The sequence below is a fragment of the Chenopodium album genome, chromosome 13 (genome assembly GCF_948465745.1).
Source record: "Chenopodium album chromosome 13, dcCheAlbu1.1, whole genome shotgun sequence".
NCBI lineage: Eukaryota > Viridiplantae > Streptophyta > Magnoliopsida > Caryophyllales > Amaranthaceae > Chenopodium > Chenopodium album.
In genome coordinates this window covers 34,017,527-34,037,859 of record NC_137846.1, presented here as the reverse complement: position 1 = coordinate 34,037,859, position 20,333 = coordinate 34,017,527, and positions in this window count along the sequence as shown.

Below are 20,333 nucleotides of genomic sequence, written 5' to 3'. Positions count from 1 at the left end.
TGAATGCATATGTAATACCATTAGGTGCATATATAGTATGACGATGTGGTCATTGGTACCATTTTATCATCCAATGATACCAGCATAAACATTCATTTGTACATATGTGTAATTACATGTATGCCCCTTGTTATGCATTTCTACATGCATAACATTCCTCCCTTTAAAATTCGTCAAATTAACCCTTCTACATTTTATTACACACGGATATGAACAATACGATTCGATCGTTAAAGTAACATTTTATTATTATGTGTAAAATAAATAAGCAAACATTAATCTTATGAGGCTCTGAGCATTTATAGTTGCTTTATTACTAATTCGATTTGTATAAGATACTTATTTCTTAGAGTATTCAATTTGTAACTATATACTCCATCCGTTTTTTAATATTTGGATCCGTAACAAATCGAATTTCTCAGGACAAATCGGACCGGTAACCGTTCAAAACATATGATTTAATTCGAATCGGTATGTGTTCCACACCTCTATTCACATCGCATAAATCACACGATATTTTACCTCAAGTCTACCGATTTTGTTGTTTTTTCTCCCCATATATTCATCATCGCTACTCTACACCTACTACAACTAGGCTACTATTTATCATCATTACTACTTTATCACCTAGACTCCTACAAATGGCCACTATTACTATTTCATGTGTGGTTACATCAACATCTTAACATGTCGCCATTTTTCCACACATTATTTGTAACTCATAATTCAAAGTGTTAGTACAGTTGTATGTTTAAAAAAGTAACGATACATAAGTTTACAGCTTACGAAGTTCTTTACTTAGGTAATTATACTAAACAAGGTTGAATGTGTAACACTTCTCATCTCATTAGGCATATAATAAATGTAGGCTCATATTAGGTGAGAGTCCTAGCTAACAAAACTCACCTACTGAGGCATTATACTCGAAATGACACCTTTACCCTTAAGTGCGCATTGGACGGGATTTTAGCCAATCGTTCAACTTTTGGATTTACATTGTCATAATTAAATAAAAAAAACAATAAATATTGTTGTTTCAGATCGTACAGTTTCAAGTAAAAACTATTTCATCGTATTAGAAGAGACACGATATTGAAATTAAAAAAATATAATCTTTATTTGGTTCACTAATCCAGTGTAGTTAAAGGCATCCTAATACAAAAATGTAACAAAAATTTAAAAATAACTTAAAATTAATAATGACGCAAATTTTTCCACAATCGAAAAAGATTATGACAATAGTCGTACCTCCCTCATATCGTATGTGTTGCATCGTAAAGGTAAACCAAAGGAGTAGTTCATTTGTAACTAGGAAAACCATACATATTACAGTTTTGAATAATCATTCCATTTCGGCATTTCATACACAAAGTCAAATAGACTTTCACAAATATGTAACACATTATGCGTTTATTGTTTATTCTGAGAGCATTTCATACACAAAGTCGAACAGACTTTCACAAATTAGTAACACATTATGTGTTAGTAGTTTACATCATTCATGAGAAAAACATATACTACATGGATATCATCTAATCAGTACTCATAGTAAACAAATCGACCTATACGTAAGCAATTAGACGATATGATTTGATCATCATTACTGTGAGAAACTTCTAAGTCGCATTTTCCCGAAACCAACTGAAACCGTGTTAGTTTGTATTTGGCATACACATCACGTTTTACAAAATTCATAGTAATATAGGATAGTAACATAATTTAGAGGCCTATACAACATATGGATGTAATCAATGAAGACGCCTTACTAGTGAGTTCAAAGTTAATATATGGCCGTATAGCCACGGGCGTCTATGGTCAAAGTACAGTTCGACCTATTTACCCCATACAACGACCACACCACCTATGCCGGAGTTGGGTCCAACTACTTCCACTCTATACTCCTTTCCAATACAATTTCGTACGTAGTCCAACCACGGTCTGCTTGTTCTTGCATCTGTTATCACCATTAACATCGAAGCGTTTGTTTCGCGTAGCTTATTAAAGTTGTCGATGAACGAAAGCCTATGTATGCTCCGTGAATTCCAAGCAATGACAACCGATCCTTTCCAAAAGCCACCACGTTTTGACCCTTTCACCAACAAGTCACCCCGAACAGAAACTCGTATATAGCGAGTAACACCTGATCTTGTTATTGTTAATGAACTTTTATTGAAATGAGGGATAACGTACTTTGCAACTCCATTATGTGGATTCTACCTTTGTTAGCCCCGAAGAATATTTCTCGTGAATTAGTCGGAAGAGTAAATATTGGTATTTGATCTGGGTCGATTACTATCTTCAGATCAAATATTGGAATTAATTCCGTTGGTATATATTGTGGTATCGACCGGCTCATACGGTTACAGTACCATCTGGAGAAAACAGCCACATCTTTGTGCATGTAGGCCTCTATGTCAGCTATCAGCGGCATGTATGCTGGCATGAAGGTTTCTCAGCGAATCTTCATAATGCGGTATTGCGACCCATATGCCGTACCCCGCTCCGGACTGTTACTAGTTTGGCGTACAGTCTCGTAATGTGTAACTGGTTGTTAGGAGTAATGTCCAAATCGTTGTAATAATATTTTGTCGAGTTGAAGTCCATCTCGGATTCAGTTTTCGCTTCAACCTAGTGAAGTACATAACAAGTTGTTTTAGATGATAATAAATTTTAGGCTTCCTAGTTTAAATCTTAGCCCTTGCCTTTTGTGAAACTATGGATTGACTACGACTAAGAAACAAGATTTTAAGGATTGGGTGAATAATGGTTTGTGTTAAAAGGTTGGTGTTATTCCCTCTTATAATTGAACAAGAGCTTAGAATATAGGGAGACTCCACAGTTCCACAAATATACGGTACAAAAAAAAAAGCAAGCTCATTTTTTGTTTTGTTGGCCAATTAGGACTTGTCAAATAAGAAGCTCAAACTAAATATATTAAAGTTGATAAAATAAATAGAAATTTAGTCTTCTAAAATATTTGTTCTATATCCCCATGCGCAGAGTTTTAAGAATAATTGAAGAAGTTAATGTAATTTAGAGATAGTGACTTTAGTGGAAGCTAAACTGGAAGAGAGAGAATTTAAAAGTAATAACAATGGGTCTCACTTGTTCACTTCAGCTTAATTTCAGTTTGGTTTAGTTCAATTCAATTTAGCTCATTTCGATTCAGTTTTGTAAACATTCTGTTCCTAATTTACTTCTCTGATGACCCTTCGAAACAAATAGAGTATATGTGTAAATAGTAAATCTACAGTAAAATATAAAATTATCATATCGACATGTATATAATGTTTGACTCTGTCATGTACACATATATAATGAGTAGTTTGTAATTGCCAAAACATAAGCAGTTTGACGGCGTAAAATGACAAACATAATTGGAAAAACATTTAGATCTAAACAACACTAACAACCAAACCACAAAATAACAAATTAAAAGTATCCCCTAAAAATACTTTACAAGTCGTTAATAAGATACCCCAAACCATATTTAGATCCAAACAACATTAACAACCAAACTACCATAACAAAAATAATTACTCAGCGTCCTCCTCATAATAACCGTTATGATGGGCCATATCTGATGAATCTGAATCCGAAGACCAATCTGCCCAATCCATGTCTGAATCTAAATCATACGATGATGATGAACATGGGTACCTGACACGGGTGAAACCTAGGTCCTTGATTACTAAGATTTCCTGATCAAAACCAAATTTATAACACCAAACCCAACCCTAAGTATAGGGGTAAGTCCGGGTCAAACCCAAGGGAATGCAGTTTTTGCTAAGGCCTATATTTAAGCGATTCCAAAGTCTTAAACAATAGGGTTGGTCTAAGCTATGCTATCGAATCAACTCAATCAAAACTAACAAATAGAATTCAATTATCAAAGCACTAGGGAATTTAGGATTCACATGCACTCACAATAAACTTGGTAATTTGTCGGGAATTTAAACAATCAAGCAATGCGAGGGAAAACAATATCTGCAATCAAATCACTCAAAGAGCTATTTCTTAGGTTCAAGCTAGATGTCTCTAGAAATGATTTCAAAGGAAAATCGCAAAACAAGATCAATCGATAATAATAGCTTCCAAATAAATTTTCCGTGTCATTGAAAACTACTATGCAATCTAGCTTGATAATCAAGGTTAGCTACTCCTCTTAAATCAAACACATGCATAAATTTCATCAACCAATTTAATCACATCATCAAATCAATCAAAAACCCAAAATTAGCTATAGTTTATCACTCATACATGCTTCACCACTTCCCTAGCAAAGGAACTACTCACTACACATTGTAAAATTGAAAAGCATAACAAAACTAATCATCAACTTCGTCATCAACGTTGTAATCCAAATATAAACAATCAAATCAAACAAACTATAGAAATTCAACAATATATTAAGAATTGCATTAAAGAGGAATGAATTCTTACAAAACATTGATTAATATCAAAGAGGAATGAAGATCAAAATGTAGCAATCATCAATTACCATGTTTCTCTCTCTAAAATCTAAGAATAAAGTTCCCAAAATCTTAAGCTTCTCTCTCTAAAATTTTAATCAAAATCTAAGCTATTCAAAAACTAACTCTCTTCTTCCTCTCTCTAAAAATGAAGAAATCTATATATAGTAAAACTAACTAAGGAGAAGTTAGTTAGACGTCTAAAAAGAACCCCAAATGGCGCGGCCCCTCCTCTAAATGCGCGGCCGCAACAAAATGGGTACAAAGCAGGGGGAAGTGATCTACGCGGCCGCTCCTCTGCCTTTCCCAACCACGCCACAGCCCTGCGCGGCCGCTCCTCCCTCGTGCGCGCCCGCTCCTAGGACCAGGGGAGGTCTTCTCGTGTGGTCATTGATGCTCCCGTGCGCTCCAGTTGATACATGTTGTGGAAGGCAGTCACTAGAGGTCTTCACGGTGGGTACAACACCAATTTTGATGTCTACGCAGCATGAGAGCGCGGCGTTGAAGACTTGGCTTTTGCACTCCTTAACTTTTGAGCTTCAAGGGGAGAGCCCGGGTTGCATCTTAAGTTTTGTACACCCTGAGAAAACGCCATCCAGCTTCTTAAACATCACCAATCTCCTGAAATCAAAGAGAACCAAACAAGTAAAGGAGAAAAGGGAAAATAAACTAAGAAATGCAAGAAAATGAGAAAATAACTAAGGAAAATACAAAACAGAGAAATAACAAGTAAAACTAAAGAAAAAGAGATAAAAGAGATGTAAAATAAATTAAAATTTATCCTAAAAGAGGCTAAATGAGTGCCATATATGACACTCATCAGTCCCTGAATCTCCCAGCGTGCTTTTTGGCTGCTTCTAAGAGGTTCTCAGCGTAGGCGGTTGGGAACTATGCCTCTGTAATAGGTAGATTTTTCACTATTTTTGCCACCGCATTGGGGTATACACTGTTGGCTTCACATATCAAATAAATAAAAGACTCGTACTTCTTTTCATCTTCTCTAAATAAATCGAGAATACCCTAGTCACTGAACCGGATCCACTCTAACTTTGCTATAGTGTCCTTCGGCTCAACATGTAGTTGAGTAGAAAATTCCCTACTCATAGTAACTAAAGTGTACACATCTCCATGAGTGTACATATGTTACATAAAACCACGATCCCATTCATCCAATGGCATGAACAACTCTAAGAAGCGTTGAACATATAACTCCCTTCCCCACTTAACCGACCGACATTTAGACACGACATCTATAAAATCAAACAACTGAAATGTGAATGGTATTGTGTATAAATCAAGGAGATAATATAGCATAAATAAACTTGTTTCATAAACCAAATGTAAAACAAAATATTAAGTGGCCATAGATAAGGATACTCTGGATGGAAACGAATTCCACCCAAAACATTGGCACTCATCTCCATGGTGGCGAGTTGGTGCCCGTACATCAAAATTTTGTTCCTCTCTTTAAGAGTATGAGTCCCCAACATGTCTCGCAGGTGATCTGGTACGTTCTTGAGACATTCTTGAATTTCCTCTATAGGCACATCTCTCTTTTCGCGTTGACATGGGGGGTGGACAAAATCATAAGAGCAATGGAGGAATGGGTTTTCGCTAAGGTTGTTCATTTTTTTGGGGATTTGATAGGGGAAATATTTGAAAAATGTATGTACAATGTCTACGTTTGTTGTACGTATATATATTAACTTTGCAGTAGAGATGTTACATTTGTAGTGTGTGAAATGAATCTCAACACATTTACCTCGTAGGCCCTACTTTATAGTAGCTTAAGGGTAGACTGTACCTCATAGGCCTAGGGTTAATCCTTCACATCACATTGCCGTCTCACTCATTGTTGAATCTAATTGCCATGAGCATACCCAATGGTTGTCCTTTTGTAATGGGCATGAGGAGAGAGAAGATGAAATAATATTTAAAAAATAAAATTTCATCAATTTTGGATAGAGAAATTCCATGACCTTTGGCAAAAAAAGGGCAAAGAATTAGAGTTTGCCACTTGTCCTGCTGTAATTGATAGTTACTATTTATTTTTTATATTCTTTTTTGTTATTTAGTACAAGCATAATTAAAAAATATTTAAGATCGGGGTTAATTAGTGGGCAACCAATAAGAGTATTTGGGCATAGATGGGTATGAGATTTGGGCATAAATGAGATGGAGGAGAGAGAAATGTATTAAATATTTAATGACCACCATTAGCTTAGGCAACCAATGGGAGATATTGCAAATCTTACAAATTTGCTACTTTGCCATCATCATTGATAGTCTACTGCTAGTAGGGTCATTATAACAATTGTACACGACATATTTACTACTCCCTCCGTCCCCAAAACTTCGACCCTTTTGGATTGATTTTATTGTTATTAAGAAACTTAAATAAAAGAAATAAAAACATATTGGAAAGATAAATTTACATGGGGTTTATAAAAAATAGAGAGATAAAGTATTAAAATTACATGAAAAAACAAAATTTTACGTGGAGAAGCTAATTTTGCAGAATTATTATTTTAAATTGGTGGGTATTTTAATGCAAATGGGTCGATCATTTGGAACTAAAATTAGGCCAAAGGGTCGAATTTTTGGGGACGGGGGGAGTATGTGAATGACATCATTGCAACATTTTCCAATGAGTTATAATAAAAATATAACATTGTTAATTGAACTTAAGCTGAAGAAAACAGGTCCTTAAGCGAACTAAATAAATAATCAGTATATGCATTAAAATATACAAGTTACTTTTATAAGTGTAATTGGCTTTGTATTTAAAAGTGTAGAGGATACGTTCGTGTAATGTATTTGTCGAAATTCATATTCCAATAATTATCGTACAGCGATTGAAATAAGGGCATGTTCTGATTTAATGAACTAAGGTCTTGTTCTCATCAGATTTTTTCAGTTCAATTTAGTTCAGTTTAGTTCAGTTTAGCTCAGTTCTGTTAAGTTCAATTAAGTTCAATTCAGTTCAGCTCTAATAAGTTCATTTCATTTCAGTTCAATTCAATTCAGCTCCTAATTTCCTTCTCTTATAAAATATTCAGTTCAGCTCAGTTCAGTTTGGTTCACTTCAAATCTAATAAGTTCTGTTTAGTTTAGTGTAGTTCAATTCAGTTTAGTTCAGTTCAGCTCAATTCAGTCAATGAGAATAGACCTTAAGCTGAACAAAACTGAACTAAATAGAACTGATTAGTGTTGCACTGAACTAAAATGAATTGTAGTATTTATGAGTCAACTAAATTAAGAGTTGAACTGAACTGAACTGTTTGGAGCTTAACTTAACTGAAATAAATTCAAATTAGGCTGAAGAGAACAGGCACTAAGTAAAATAAATTAGTTCACAAGGTATGACCCGTTAATTAGGTACTCGTAGTTAAGTTGAAATTGATCATTTTAAAACGTCGTTAGTATTTGAGAGTAGTTTGTATAGTATGTAATGACACGGGGCATAATACAAACACCTTAACAGTACAATTCGTTTATGTTATCAAATTTTTTCCCTATCCTCTTATCCCTATCCTCCTCTTTTCATCCCTCCTCTCGAAACAAACACCTTCTTATGTTATGAAACGAGGATAAAATACCCGACATTGGAACCGTAACAGGTTAGAAATCATCAAAATCATAACTGAAATAGACCAGTTGGTATCAATACTAGATAATAAATCATGGACACAGTTACAACCGTTTCAAGTTTCAATTCTCAAACTTTTGGAACGGAAATTGGTTAGGTAACCAGTCATCCATTATGTACTAAAAAGAGTATTAGTAACAAATAAAATAACTACAAATAGCTAATTCATATGTAAGTATTAAAATAACTACCTACATTTGTCTTATTTTTTAACAAATACATACATAAGTGGGTACCCGAAATCTAAATCGATACCTAGTGGTTTATATTCCGAATTCTGAACTTTAGCAATCGGTTGAACGAACTCTAATTCCAATTTCAAGTCTAGGTTTAGTTCTTAATTAAAACCTTGTCCGATTATCCGGCAGCTACTTGATAACATGTTTGAACGATGTTAATACATGTTTCTTGATTAATGGTGAACACATTTTACAAGATTAGCATTTATTATATACCTAATTAGATGAGATGTGTTACACGTTCATCCTTATTACCTTATTAGATACTCCCTCCATTTTTAGATAGTTGCTTCATATTTTCATGCGCGGAGTATAAAAACGGCCGCAAAAATAAAGTGGAGAAATTATTTTAAAACGAAGGGAGCAAATTCTTAAGGTGCAAACTTATACGTCATTACTTTTGTAAAATACGACTACTCGTATATCAAACTTTGAATCATGATTTTCAAATGTGTGGAAAAATGGCGACATGTTAAGGTTTATTTTGAAATAGGTGACATTTGTAGGAGTGTAGGTGAAAGGCAGTAATGATGATAAATAGTAACCTAGTGGAAGTTGGTGTAGAGTGGTGATGATGCATACTTGTATATGGGGAGAAGCAATAACAAAATTGGTAGATATAGAGTACAAATAAGAGTGACGGCGATGTGATGTGTCGGAAATAAGAGTGACGTAGACTTAGAGTAAGGGCTATGAGGACTATAAATAGTTATTTGTGACATCATACAATGTATGTTTGGGATTTTGTCTCTTAAGCGCCCTCCCCGCCTCCCCTATATAACACATACTTTCTCCGTCCCTTATTGATAGTCAATTAATTACAGCGAAATTGAAGTCCAAAAATGATAGTCCCATTTGCTTTTTTGAAGCAATATTAATATTAAGCTTACTTTTACATGGACTTTTATTACTTTGTTTCTCTACACTATCAAGTAACTATTAAGCTTACTTTGAAAGACAGGGTACTCTATTCAGGAACCGGAACCTGCAGGTTCCTGTTCTGATTTCCAATTTTTAGGAACCTATTGCAATAGGTTCAGGTTTCGAGTCTTGAGATTTTTCCAAGCCATAAACTATAGTATAAGTATCGGTCTTGGGATAAACTTACCCTAATTTCTAAATTTCCACTTAGTTATAAAAGCCTTGATAAATTTCTACACAATTAACAACTTATTGTATATAACTAAAATTAGCAATATCTGTATTTCGACTTTTAAATAATACTAACGTAATATTATGAATAATGTTTAGAAATTGATTTAAAATGCGAAAATTTGCAATGATGATAGTATACTAAAATAGTAGTAAAAATAATATTGATGATGAATGTAGGCTACTAGTAGGAGTAGATAGACATGGATTCCAAAATAGGTGATTATGAATTAATAATACAAGTCATGTCCTCGGGGATGTGATGTGTAAGAAATGTTGTCTACACCAAATATGGATTGTTGATGCACCACACACTAGACCCTCAATATTGATAATAACTTTTCTAAATTATATGTTCTCTATTTTTTAAGTTGACATCAGTCTATTATCACGTGTAGCTACGCATGTTTTTAACGCTTATGGCCTGTTCACATTTACAGAATTGAGCTAAAATGAATTGAACTTATTAGAGCTGAACTACACATAACTAGACTGAAATAAAGCTGAACAGGCCCTTAATATTGCCAGTTTTGTCCAACCTCATGTAGAATTTTATTACTTTACATTCTCTCTCTTCAAATTTACCTTTCACTAAACTCACTATCTCTATATTTTATTACTTTCTCCATTTTATCCTTAAACACTGTGCATGGAGAAATATTGCAAGTATTTAAAAATGGAGGGAGTATAAATCACAAAAATCATTCAAATAAAGTATGTGAATAGTGTTAAAGTCAAATCGTGTCATGAAATTAAATACGAATGTAGTATATGGTATAACAATCTTCCTTAATGGAGAGGCAAAATATATTGTATGAACACCTAAAGATTAACACCTACTTTTATAGGGGGGAAATCTATCATTGGGATATGTGGTAGATTGGTAATGGAAGATTTGGTATATTAAAATATAAAAAATGTCTAATCAACTTTTACAAGCAAAAGTAGAGTTATGTACGGAGTATTTGAAAGATAACTCATGCATGTTTTTTGACAATGAGTAATACTCAACTTGTATAAATTTTGAATAATTGAAGAAGTCACTATAATCTATTACATACGTTTGGGTTTACACATGATAAGATAATATTAATTTACATTAAGTAATAGAATTAATATAATTTAGATAAGATCATGATTAATAGCTTAAAGAACGAGACATACAATGTTTCATTAGTATTTCGTTTTATGATTAATATAATTTGGATAAGATTATGATTATTACTTACGGGGCGTTTGGTATGAAGGTTAGGGAAAAGGAGGATAAAAGGGTGGGACGGAGATACAGGATTAGTAAGTGGGATAAGGATAAAAATGATGTTGTCCTTTATTTGGTACAAATTGAGAATTATATGAGGATAAGCAACAAATTTACTTAACTAACCTTACTCATATTTCTCCTGTTTTTCCTCCTTTTTTCATTAAGGGTAAAAATGTAATTTGACTAATTAATTATATCCTCATCCCATTATACCACCTCCCCTTAGTTATTATTGTGGAGGGATCACTTGCATTTTTAACAAGTTGTAATGTTGCTGGAAAATAGCATGCTCCAAGTTTCTGAATCTTTTGTCTAATAACTTTCAAATCAAACATATTCTACAATTATTAAAACTGGTAGTGAAACGATAGCATAAGATGTGATAATAGTATAATACGATAACAAATTCTAAATTAGTACTAGATAAATATACATGATTATCTAAATAAAGTGAATTCTACAATTGCAATGTTTGATTAAAAAGTAGTAATTCGTAGTTTGTACACAATTCACCCTTTACCATTTACTGTCACATAAACAATAAATTTGCAAACAAAAATAAGTAAAACCTACTACTCTAATTAAATGGTTACAAGTAGCGCTTTCTAATCATTTGCCCACCCTTAGCCAAAGGTCATTAAATAACATTTTTGGATTTTTTAAAATTATTTTACAATCTATCTCCTCATGACAAGCCTTTGCGGACAACGGACAACATTGCTCGTTCACTAGAATGACCCGGCAAAAACCATTGGTTGCTAACAAACACTTCATAAATCGTGCACTAGACTAACAAACACGTCTTGCATTCTGTACGACCTTACTGGAACTTCTTTCGAAAGTGGCCTTCCCTTACTCAAATACATGCTTCTTCGTGCTTGAGTGGTTTTGCGTCAGACTAAATCAACTGTGACCAATAGAGTAGATATGGAATTTAATAGGCATCTCGGGCCTCATAACAACATTGTCCTTCTCCGATGTCATTTTACTCGCCATTTTGTCTATCAACATGCAGTAAATATTTTATGTCAATACACCTTCCCTATTATAATTTACTTAGTTATACTTGACGTATATATACTGATGTTTGTACATCTCTTATCCCTCGTATGTTAGGCACCCTACCTACATTTAATGAAATGAAATTAGTCTAAATCTTCCGTATTTCTTATTACGGATTATATTTTATCTAAATAACCTAAGCACATACATTTCCTTTAATTATCGAGTTTGGTTATCTTTTTTTTGGGATAATTTAATTTTCGATTTTAATGTAAACTTAATCCATTGCATGTCTATTTTATCATCAAATAAAATGTTAATATCTTGTGAAATGTTAAATAATGCCTTTAGTTTCAAATTACAATGTCGCTATCAAGATTTCGGGTTTTGATAGGGGCCCGCACATTTATCATCAAACCATATTTGGGTGGAGATTTTGTAAACAAGCCTTCTGACAAATCACATCGCCGATGTCACTATTAGTTGTACTTCGTTTCTTCGGATTTTGTTGTTACTTCTCCCCATATACTAGTACTCATCATCACCATTCTATACCTACTACAATTAGGCTATTATTTATCATCATTCCTACTTTTGCACCTACACGTCTACACATAACCCCTATTTATATTTCATGTGTGGTCACATCAACATCTTATCATGTGCCATTTTACCACACATTTTTATATCATGATTCAAAGTAATAATATAGTTGTATGTTTAAAACGTAATGATGCGTAATTTTGCATCTTAAGAAGTTATTTAATTAGGAAATTAAATTAAAGAAGGATGAATGTGTAACATATTGCATCTAATTAGGCATATAATAAGCGCAAATATTGTAAATTGTGTTTGTCATTAATAAAGAAACATGTATTAACAACATTGAAGCATCCTATTCTTATCAAGTAGCTACCGAATACTCGGACAAGATTTTAAAAACTGGATCTAGAATTGGAGTTGGAATTGGAATTGGTTCAACCTGGCACTAAAATTTTAGAACTTGAAATTGGAACCATTAGGTACCGGTTCGTTTTGGTTACCCACTTTTGTATGTATTTGATAAAGAATAAGACAAATGTTGATATTCATATTGGTTATTTTTTTATTTTTTAGCGGTTAATACTAAAGTATGCATTAAGCTATTTGTATTTATCTTATGTTTTAATAATACTCTTTTTACTTTACTAACTAGATACATTCAAACATATGAAGTATTTGTTATTTAAAATTTGTTTATATTTAATTATATAATGGGTGACCAGTTACCCAACCATTTCTAGTTCCAAAAGTTTGGCAATTGAAACCTGAAACGGTTGTGATCGGGTCCTTAATTGAATAAATGTTAGTATTGCCACAAATACACAATGCTCGTTTGTTAGCACTTGGTCATTTGAACTGAACTGATTAAGACTGAATAACTAAACTGAATAAAGCTGAAATGAATTATCTATGACAGAAGAAAATTAAAAACTTAAATATTGATATTGTTGAAATATTTCGTACATACCCTTTGACGTGAAAGAAATAGCAAACATCGTAACATAAAGTTGTACGTACTTAACATACTATTTAAATAATCGCGTACTTAGCATAATATTGAATAATCGCATACTTAGCATACTATTTGAATAACATATGAAATTTATCAAATATAACAAAATAAGCTAAAATCATGTAATAAGAACATAACACCACTCATATTAACAATTTGATTTGTGTAACGTTTAATTGTATATCATTTCAACACTTTATCATTATACATTGTTATTATACTTCGACTTTCGTTATGATTGAGTAATGACAGTGAAGATACCCGATTTATTGATTGTTATTTTTGTAAGCTAATTAAATTACTGATGATCATTTTTGGAAGTTACATGACGGTTTAATGATGGGCATATTCATATTTAAACGAGCATAATTTTTTCTCAATTGATTCGTGTTAGTTGATTTGTCTTGATAAATAGATTATTAACATTGATGCATAAATTAAATGAGATTTATAATAAAGGGCACTTATAACTTATCCAAGTCCACTTCACTAAGTAAAAGTTTCATATTGGACACTTGTAATTCATCTATTGCTAACTATTCTAGTATATAAGTTGGACTTTAGTAGCCAAATTCACAAACTTCTCATTCAATCTATTTCCTTCATTAACATCTAACTTTTTGTTTTTTAAATTAACAAAACCTCCCTCTTCTTTACATCTTTTCCACAAGCTTGTCGTTGCATTCGAAATCATCATCACTCAACCATTAAGTAGCCTAGCGTTCTCTCATCATACAAAACAATATGCCTCCTCGTACCTACATTTGTCCATAAGGCCGTCGAGCCTTATTGTACTTCGATTATCCCCGTGGTTTAGTCCCGGAGATTGAGTCCAACAATTTCTTGTATATGTGTACTGACCCAACCACAAAAACTCTGCGATTTTTAGCCCCCCAAACCGTCACAAATTTAATTAAAAACCCCAAATCACTACCACCCGAATTGGCCACCTTAAGAATATGCCCCTTTGACTTTAGCTCCAACTCCCGTCCTGCACATCTTCTTAGCATGGAAGATGCGATACTATTGTCGGACAATGTCAAGGCGTGGTTGGTCTGGTTTCTTGATAATCTATATCAAGTTCCATTATTCTTATCTCGTGCGATAGATCTTAGACCAGTTTTGGATCTTTCCGGGGGCATATACCGCCTCTCCATCTATGCCTTGTACGTTAGCATGGGCACTTACACAGATGGGGTGCAAGTGGTTCAGGCGCCAGTGTGAAGTTTCTTTTTTCTTATCACTGTGTATACCACGTTTTCCTCGAGCGTGGTTCAACCTTAGAATATGGCAGTCATCGACCCTCACGTGACCCCATCAGGTATGGCACAAATCCAGTTTCAATGTGTGCCACCACATACTCGCCTTATTGTATGGAATGTCAGGGGGATAACAAGGCCTTTATTTGTTGAGAACTTCATGATGCTTTACCACCTACATTTCTCTGCGGTGGTAATATTGTTTGAGACAAGGCATCTCGACGAGAATGTCAACGAGATGGTTAGCGCACTTACCATCCGGTACAAAGTTGTAAACGCTACCCATTACTGCTTATTTCTTATTGGGTGGTTCGGCGATAATATGGCGGGACAATATGGTCCACCTACAACAGCACAAGGCCTTAGATTGAAGGATCTTACCGGGCATTATCGTTCAGGTAATCTGTTATCTTTAACGCGGTGGATGTACTACTTAAATTGCTTTTTTTACATTAGGGTGGTTTCTTATTTATTATGTGTGTTATTTGTAAGGAAGGAGCGCAAATCCTCATTGGCTGTAGGTAACAATGAACTAACATCCGCTACCCTAAGTCATATGGTGGCTTCTGGAATATGGTGGTCTTTTGGAATTTCGGAATTTCGGAATGTATGGTGGCCTTTTTGAATTTCGAAATGTATTACTATCTTATTTGGCACATTTGTCTATTTATGGACTATCTTACATTTAAAGTTACTTTTGATGGACAACCTTGCAATCAAGGTGATTTATGATGCCAACTTTCCAAGTTTATTAATAGAAGTTATATAAAGTATTTATTTTGATTGTTATTAATTTCATAAATTCATGCATAAAAATAACGAAGGGAGATATTTATATGCGGGATCCGAAATCCGAAATTGTACAATTACAATATCTTAAGTGGATCGAAACCGTATTTTTGTATTCTAATGAAAAGGTGGTTTGGAAACTTACCTTCAACGACTATAAAATAAGATAAGAAGTGAAATGGATAATTTGGAAGCAAGAGGGTGGGTCAAGTCTAGTCCAATATACGAAGTATTTTCTCCGTCCATAAAAGTTCGACCATTATGGCCAAAATTTAGTCCTAAAATGAATATCCTATTTGCATTAATATACTCACTAATTTGCAATAATATGTGTACAAAATTAATTTTCTCATTTAAAAATTTTGTTTTTTATAATTAATTTCCTCATTATTTACATTTATAATATGGTACAAAATTAGTTTTGTTTTTTATAATCAATTTCCTCATTATTTGCATTTATAATTTTTTACTAAATTAATTTCCTCATTTAAAATTAATTTCTCTCTCTACTTTTTTATATACCCTATATAAATTTATCTTTCCATATATTTTTACTTCTTTTTATTTAACTTTCTTAATACGCGTGAAATCAGCCCGAAGGGTCACTCTTTTGGAGACGGATGGAGTATTAATATAGTATGAATACAAAAGTTTCATTTATATGTAACCGCCTATATTATACCCTTATTTCTCTCTCCCCATAACTTCATTATATCCTTCTTTCTCTCTCCCCATAACTTCCAACTAATCATTCTACCTCCAACATCTTTGCTCATCATAATACCCCCAACTCCGACGGGTTGTGTTCGGCCGTTTCATCAAGCTCAAGATCTAAACCACCAAACGAGTAAGCAATACAAGTAGACACTAGCACGGAAAAGGCTTTTGGCGACGCGTTAAAAACACTTATTGCGGCGCAAAAAATCATCGCTAACCTTTATACCGACGCTGCGCTCTCTTTGCCTATGCCGTTACCCCCTATTGAGGCGCAATATTTGTGCGTCGGTATAAATAAATAAAAGCGTCGCTAATATCTAACAGCACTTTAAAAGCGCCTCAACAAATTTGGTTCACTATCTATATGATTTGATAGTAAGATCTTTTTAGCACCATTTAACACTAATAAAACCAAAGTTATTTTATGCACTCAATTCATGAAACCAAAAGTAATAATTTTATTATTGATAATTAATAGAACATACACCATATTTTTTTTTTTAGTTTTCTAATCAAATAAACAAATACATGCCTAAGTTCTATTTATATACAAACTATTCAAGCCAATTCATACTGAATGTACAATGTATCTAAAATACATAACTTCAATTCTAAACTCTAACTAAAGTACAAGTATTAAGAATCTTCATTATGATCATAATTCCTAGTCCTTTGAAGAATGTTTGAAGATTAACCTGCAATTTGACACAAAAATAATACAAGTATAAAAAAAAAAAAGAAAAAAAAAGTTAATAATGATAATCTCCCTTACATAATATAGAGTACCCAAAAAAGATACAAGGTGCAAATAATTAACTAATTAACAACATACTACATAGAAAACCAATTACTTCTAACCTATGTGATAAGATGATAAAATGTATCGAGTAAAATTAAGAGAGTGATAACCTGAAGAAAAAAAGCAAATGAAATTAGAGTTAGATTAAAGTAAAAAATAGAATAAAATATAGGTAGTATATATAAATCTTACCCAGCAGTTATTCGATATACGGTGAATGACATTAAGAAAAAATTCATAGAATTTATAATTATGAGAATAATCTGGAACTTTAAAGACTATCAAATTCATCAACAAATCAAATAAAAAAAGCAATCATTTTCGCCCAATAATAACACACTTTTACCAAATCAAATTAAATTGCCAGAAAAAAAAAACCACCAATAATGAAATTCAGTAATATTCCACCCATATAAATCACAACTTGTATATATATGGCGAAATTCACATGCATGTAGGGTAATTCATTAAAATATTCTTTGATTCACAGCAAAAATTTAGAAATTAAGAACAAAAATCATAACAAAACTCAAAGCATTCCTTGAGAAATAAATTAAAATGAAAAGACTCTGATTTTCTATAAGAATTAAGAGGAAAATATAGAAAAACCCAACCAGATCGAGTGGGGAAGAAAGAGAGGGGGGATATAGGAAAGAGACAGCGGATAGAGGGAGGTTAGGGTTAATGTGTTTTGTTTTATGGGTGGGACTCTGGCAGTGTGAGACAGAAAATATTAATAAGGGGGTTGAACATTTCAAAGTACGGGATTTTAAATTTAGTCCTGTATGACGCTTTTAACCGACACTTAAAAAAAGCACTCCAATATTGATTTAGCGTGTCTATCATCAGCATTTTTTATAATGTGCGCCTCTAAATAAGCGTCGTAATAAGCCATTTTTCTACTAGTGAGATGTGAAATTATTGTTTATGATTCATTTACAACCCATGTGTAATTGGTTTTCCCAAATCTACTATCTTGTGATGTATTTATTAGTCTACAATTATTTAATTAGTTTTGATGTTCACGGAGTCGATACTTCCAATTTCCATGTGTGTGTTGATTAATAAATTGAAAGTATTATTTTTTTATAGGGCACATAACATATACTCGTAATGTATGAATAGGTGGTGAAATTATGTATTCTAAATGGGGATTAATCCGAAACTTGGGATGAACGACCCTATTGTTTTTAACAGGAATTTGGTTATATAATAAACATATTCTTTTACGAAGATAACCTTAAGAGTTTAATTATACCGATGCATGTCTTGTTTTGCTGTATATGATGTGAATTTGTTTGGGAATTCTTATAAACTTGAGGTGGACCGAAAAAAAAAGCAATATAGTATATATTTGTCAATGTAGTTGTTAGAGGGCGATGGTACAATAAACTGTGTTAAGTATTTTATACGCATCTCTTCTGGAAGAACAATACTCAAACTTTGTTTAACTACAATTGTGAAAATAGGTATTGGTTAATATGTCAAACTCGGGTCGACTTGTGGTCATGATTGAAGAAGAAAGCACCCTGCGTGTGGTGGTAAGAAATTTTATAACCCAAATTGTGTTGTACAGTATGTGTTTAGCTACTTAGTGGTTGTGCTGTTAATTTTATTGTTTTTAGCAGCTTGTTCCTCTTCGGATTTGTCTACTAATTCGAGGAATTGAAATAATGGCACTATTCACGATCAATATGGCACTGATAATAAAATTTGTACAGTGCACTTAGCTTATCATTTTCTCAGAGAAGGGAGGGTGTTGACATATTTGGGCAAAGGATGGTCAGGCTTCACTAGGGCATATGACCTAAAGGGTTGAGGACACTATGGAGGTGATATATGAAGGGGAAATGCTATTTATGTACTAATGCCGCGGGTGACCTTTATTAAACCCACTAAACACATCAGTTTCTAAACCCCTTTTCGATGGGTTCAACATCCCAAATTAATGAAAGCACCATAATGAACCCACCAAGCATAAACTAGCTTCACATTTTAGCACAACTTTTCCTAAATTACCTCCTAAATTACCTTACCCATTTAACCCAAAATTCAATAAGATCTAGCATACTCTCACCAAATATCACGAAACACCTTTCCATTGTGCTCATTCTCGTTCGAAGTAGTCCAATTTCGATGAATTCAACCTATTAATCCAAATACAAAACAAGTGAAAGAAAGGAAAACAATTTAAAAAAAAACGAAGGAAAATAGAATCAAAAGAAAAAGTTAGAAAACCGGGTTGCCTCTCGGGAGGCGCTTACTTAAGGTCTTTAGCTCAAACCTTCCTCCAAATCATGGAGGGTCAAAGAACACCACTTTGTTCAAAGTTGTAGAGGGGACAAACTCTTTCTCATTTCTTAGAAACTTCACATCGTTGCTTGATGTATTCTCATTTTTTGACACTTTCGAAACAAGCTTATTTTGTTTCAACATCATTTTCTTCTTAATGAAAGCTCTCTTTTTCTTCTTTGTCTTCTTACTCCTTCTAGTAGAGGGTTTCTCACCATCAACACTCTTGGAGTCAACCTCGTCTTCTTGAGGGTAGAGCTCAAACCATGGTGGAATATCAATCACCTCCTCGTCCACAAGCTTAATTAGAAGGCTCCTTGTTTTCTTCACTAACCTTCTTGCATTCAACACTCAAAGACACATTATCACAAATCTCAAGATCTTTGTTAGTAGATGAAACAATCATGCATACTTTATCATTGGAATGAGGTGAATTGATGCACATAATTCCATTCACAAGAGACAAAGATTCATGCATTGGTTTAAGCTCAAAACTAGCCTTATTGTTACCAAATCTCAAAGTAATAAGACCTCCCTTCACATATATCAAAGCTCCCGAAGTAACTAAGAAAGGTCTCCCTAAAATTATAGGTATGTTGTCATCTTCCGCTATCCCAAGCAATAAAATCAATCGAAATCATGAACTCTCCTATCTTGAGGGGAACATCCTCAACTCTTCCCTTTGGAAACTTAATAGATCGATCGGCCAAATTTAAAGTCATATTGGTTGGAAGAAGCTCACCTAGCTTAAGCTTCCTAAAGACCGAATAAGGCATGATACTCATACTAGCACCAAGATCACATAGAGCATTTTGAAACAATTTTCCATTGATTTTGCAAGGGATAGAGAAGTTACCCGGATCTTTCTTTTTCTTGGGTAAATCATTATGAATCAAAGCACTACAACATTCCCTAACCTCTATCGATTCAATCTCATTGCACTCTCTCTTGCCACTCAAGATTTCCTTAAGGAACTTAGAATATCTTGGCATTTAGGTCATGGCTTCGGTGAAAGGGATTGAAAGATGAACTTCTCTAAGCATATCAAGAAATCTCCTAAATTGTTCATTAATTTTGTTTCTCAAAAACTTTTGGGGATATGGAAGTTTGGGCTTGATTACCTCCTCTTGCACTTTTTCATCACTCT